At 44.1% G+C, this 4,784-nt stretch overlaps 1 pseudogene; it reads right to left on the reverse strand.

Moving 5' to 3' along the window:
* Nucleotides 1–4,406: 4,406 nt before the first annotated feature.
* On the reverse strand, nucleotides 4,407–4,524 carry LOC126485737 (5S ribosomal RNA; annotated as a pseudogene).
* Between the last annotated feature and the right edge of the window lie 260 nt (nucleotides 4,525–4,784).

Here is a 4,784-nt window from a genome sequence, read left to right on the forward strand (position 1 = left end):
AGCACCTCACACCTCCTCGAAGGGAGTTAAGGGGGGGGAGCAGGCAAGCCAGTCCATTCGCCGAATATCCTCTCGTTTCAAGAGCTAGTCCATCTCAGCTGTTGGATGCGGTCGCGTATTGTCAGCCACAAAAATGAAGCCAGGGCCGAATGCTTCCCTGGAGAAGACGCACACGGTGATGGAGTACAGTGTCCAAAAACGTTGACCATTGAATTAGTGATCACTTTTTTTGTAGGTAGTGCAAGAAGCGTGTTCAATAAGTAATGCAGGACATTTTTTTCTGAAATCAGATTCGTTTTCTTTATGCCTCCTATAAAGCATATTATACCCCATTCTTTTGGCTACAAAAGCGTATTTTTCAACTCAATCCAGTGCGACAACTCTACGCCACCTCACAGGGAGAGCCCGTGTTCCATGATGGTAACACTCTACTGGTCTCTGTCGGAGCCAACGTCTTGGTGCATCAGTAACCTCCCCATCATCCACGTATTGCTTCCCCCGGAGGGTATCCTTTATTGAGCCAATCAGTTGTAAGTCGGACGGTGTGAGATCCGGACTATACGATGGTGCACTTCAATGAAGTTGAGTGAACTCCTTTCGCGTAGGCAGGCCTCTGTGAGGCCATGCGTTGTCGTGGAAAAGGAGAAGCTCGTTTGCATTTTTGTGGCGACGGGTACGGTGAAGTCGTATCTTCAGTTTCCTGAGGGTAGCACAATAGACTTCACAGTTGATCATTGCACCATGAGGGAAGACACCAACTCGAAAAATCCCTTCAGAGTCCCAGAAGGCCGTCGCCTTCTTCACCGGCTGAAGGTGCGGCTTTGAACGATTTCTTCGGAGAAGAGGTGATGTAGCGCCACCCCACCGATTGGCGTTTTGTTTCCGGTTCGAAGTGATGAAACCATGTCTCATCGGCTGTGACAATGTTCGACAAGAAATTGTCAGCATGAGCCTCGTAACGCGCAAGCAATTCCGCACAGAACGTCCTTCTTTGCTCCTTGTGATCTTCTGTATCCGTCAAGTAACCCAGCGGGCACACATCTTTGAGAACAACAACTGATGGACGACTGTGTTAGCACTATCAACAGAGACGTCCAGTTGTTCAGTAAAGTGCTTGATTGTGATCCATCGATGACCTCTGATGAGAGTGCTGTAACCTCCCCCTTACTAATCGGCCTTTCCTGCTTGCGATATAAAATATGACCGTGGATCGCGTGTATGCCTAATGGACTTTTACTAATTGGATAAGGCTATACTTCCCGAAGAAATAATACCGATAAGTAGGAGGAGAGTGTACAACAGACCCTTCTGATCGAAAAGTTTACTAAAATTAAAAAATAATTAAACCGAACAGGGTTATAATTTGGAAAAATGAAAGTTATTTTGTGCATTCACTCACGAACAACACTGGACAGAAAAGAGGTAGCAATTATCATGAATCCAAAAGTTACGCTAATGAACGAAAAGTAAATAATTAACGGTCGCCAGCCCACTAGGGAAATTTACATCCAAAATCCCGTACGAGATGATGGGAAAGAAAAACATGTATTGTTAAACACTGATGTGGCAACTGAAGGATGTCACTTTTTTTTTACTCTAATTTTAAGTGAGTATGTAATGATAAAGAAAACTAAGAAGTCACTCTTACGTTATGTTTGGCATTAAATTTTGAAAAAAAAAATCGAGTAATGATTTCAAAGCAATTAAACTGTATGTTCGTACTGAACTTCGTTACGTGAACAATGACTTTCAGTGGCCTCGACGTAATGTCATCAAAGAAATTTAGAAAAAAAGCATGCACTTGTACTTTGCAGTTACTTATTTTGCAAATTGGATTTCAAATTATTATCTGAACAACTGAGCCATTTTTACTGACTTGAGCAGAAATAGAACACGTATCAACCCAAACAGCCATGTGCTCCAAGCTACATGTAAAATAAATAAAACTTCCGCACACTTAAGTTGTGCACTTATTTAGATTTGAATTTTTTTCAGTGATTGATCTCAGACTTGAAAAATGAAATTGCTTTACTTTACTCATATACTGAAACCTCAGTTGTACAACAGTTAATTGAAAGCAGACTGAGGCTAAAATTCTTAAATTGAAATTATTCATTAACAAAGCGACTGTAACTATTCAGTTTGTTTCTTATGACACTCCGTTAGCATATAAGGGAAAAAAAAGGAGCAAGGACCTTGCTTGGTAACAATGTCTGAGGACAATGAGGACACAATCGTCCTGAGTTTAGGTGATTATTATTTAAATAAATTTTATCAATCAAATCAAATTCAGTTGTGCTGCTGGGTTAGCCGTTAATACTTTCTACCAATGAACAGTCTTACTTCAGTGCTGTGCATACAACGAAACTCGGGGCCGACGACGAATCTGTGTTGCTGGAACTGCTGCTGTTGTTGAAGGTGGTAGCATCTTGTGGGGCATGGCTAATTACAGGAACGGGCAATCGTAATTAATACAGCCTCTTCCGCCCGTCCATTGTCCGTACTCCTGCTACTAGACATCTGGCCGGCGCGCGTACGTGATGCTGCCGAAATGGTACTCTCTACTGCGAGAACACCACACTTACGCACACTACAAGCACTGGAACCCGTCTCTATGTCTCCGCGCGCTCCGCGCAGCAACTCACTACCCAAAGATTTTACAACGCACAAACACTGCTATTATCGTTGCTACTCGGATCGAATAACTATTCCTTTGGCTTTTTTCCAGAGCTTATAAATTTCGCAGTAAGACACAGATAAATACAATGAAATGTCAATAGATGTCCACCTAAATTTACTCATACAGTGAAGCAATGTCCTAACTTATTAAAAGAAAGCATTTAAATTATCGATATTTATATACAATTCATCAAAAAATTTATACATCGGTAGCAGGTGCCATGCATCCTGCATTTTCGGTGTTAGAGTGTCCGTACATTCCAACACTGCAAGAGTCACAGCTGCATGCGACCACCGCACATAGAAGATAGGACAGGGTTGCGCGACCTTGTTTTGATGATTAAAGATGCCTCGCCCAACTACTCACTGTGCTTTTGTTCACTTCCAGGTCTCCGTAGACATTCCGCAAGCGCCTATAAATATTTGTGATGCTACGGTTTTGCGCCAAAAGAAACTCTGTGATTGCTCTCTGCTTGGAACGCACCTGCGTTACAGAGGATACGTATAGCACCACGACCTATGGGTATTTCATGAACAATATGGGATGAAGCGGGTATATTCCACAATGTAGTTCAAATCTTCTGGGTTATTAGGCCGCGTCATATTTCTACTAAAATGATCGACGTTTCGACCCCTTTGCTGGGATCTTCCTCAGGTTCTACTGGTGTCCACAACTGCTAGAACACCAGACACCAGAAGATCCTGAGGAAGATTCCAGCAGAGGGGTCGGAACGTCGATCATTTTTATAGAAATAGGACGCCGCCTAATAATCCAGAAGATTTCAACTACAGTGACAACGGCCACGAAAGCCTGCAGACTTACATAGTATTCCACAATGTTCCGCACAAAATTCCTCATTGTTTTCAACAGAAACTGACCGAGAAAAAAATGTGTGATTAGTTATTGAACGCCCCTCGTATATGCAGTATACTTCTCAACAAATATACGCGTTGTTGCACAAATATTTTTTGCCGATGTCTTGCTAGTTATACCCTCTAGCCACTATCTTCGTTTTGTAGCTCGTTTCTACACTTAGTGGTCAGATGGAGGAGGTATAGAGCGAAACGTGATGAGCAAGTCATCGGCTTCAAAAACTGGTTCAAATGGCTCTGAGTACTATGGGACTTAACATCTGAGGTCATCAGTCCCCTAGAACTTAGAACTACTTAAACCTAACTAACCTAAGGACATCACACACATCCATGCCCGCGGCAGGATTCGAACCTGCGACCGTAGCGGTCACGCGGTTCCAGACTGAAGCGCCCAGAACCGCACGGCCACTAGCGACCGGCTATCATCGGCTTCACTCTGCGGTGCACACTAACAGATTTGTCTGAGACGCAGTCACATAATGAAGATATGTTCACTCCTCAAGCTCCGACTAAGGTTTTCGGTATATTTTCCTGCTGGTGCATTGGTAGTGAACACTTAAAATAAATAAATGTGGCTTATTGCGCATAAATACGCAGAAACTGTAGTTATTGTATGATTACACGACGGTAAAGCAGTCACTGAAAGGCATTGGCACTCCGTCTTCAGGCCCCAAGTGGCCCATCGGGACCATCCGACCGCTGTGTCATCCTCAGTTGACGATACGAATATGAGGAGCGTGTGGTCAGCACACCGCTCTCCCGGCCTTTATGATAGTTTTCATTGACCGGAGCCGCTGCTATTCGGTCGAGGATCTCCTCAATTGGCATCACGAGGCTGAGTGCACCCCGAAAAATGACAACAGCGCATGACGGCCTGGATGGTCACCCATCCAAGTGCCAGCCACGCCCGACAGCGCTTAACTTCGGTGATCTCACGGGAACCGGTGTATCCACTGCGGCAATGCCGTTGCAAGTCACTGAAAGCAGTCACATATATTAAAATATCTGCGAGTGCGCGTACGGAGCGACTTCAAGTGGAACCATCACATAACACTAATTGCATGTAAGGCAGATGCCAAGCTGAGATTCATTTTCGCAGGAAGAGCAGTGCAGTCACAAAGGAGTCGGCTGAACCACCCTCTTTCGACCAGAACTTTAATATTACTCGTCAGCCTGGGATCCGTACAGACAGGACTGAGAGAAGAAACAGACGAGATCCAAAGAAGAGCAAC

The sequence above is a fragment of the Schistocerca serialis genome, chromosome 6 (assembly GCF_023864345.2).
Source record: "Schistocerca serialis cubense isolate TAMUIC-IGC-003099 chromosome 6, iqSchSeri2.2, whole genome shotgun sequence".
Lineage (NCBI taxonomy): Eukaryota > Metazoa > Arthropoda > Insecta > Orthoptera > Acrididae > Schistocerca > Schistocerca serialis.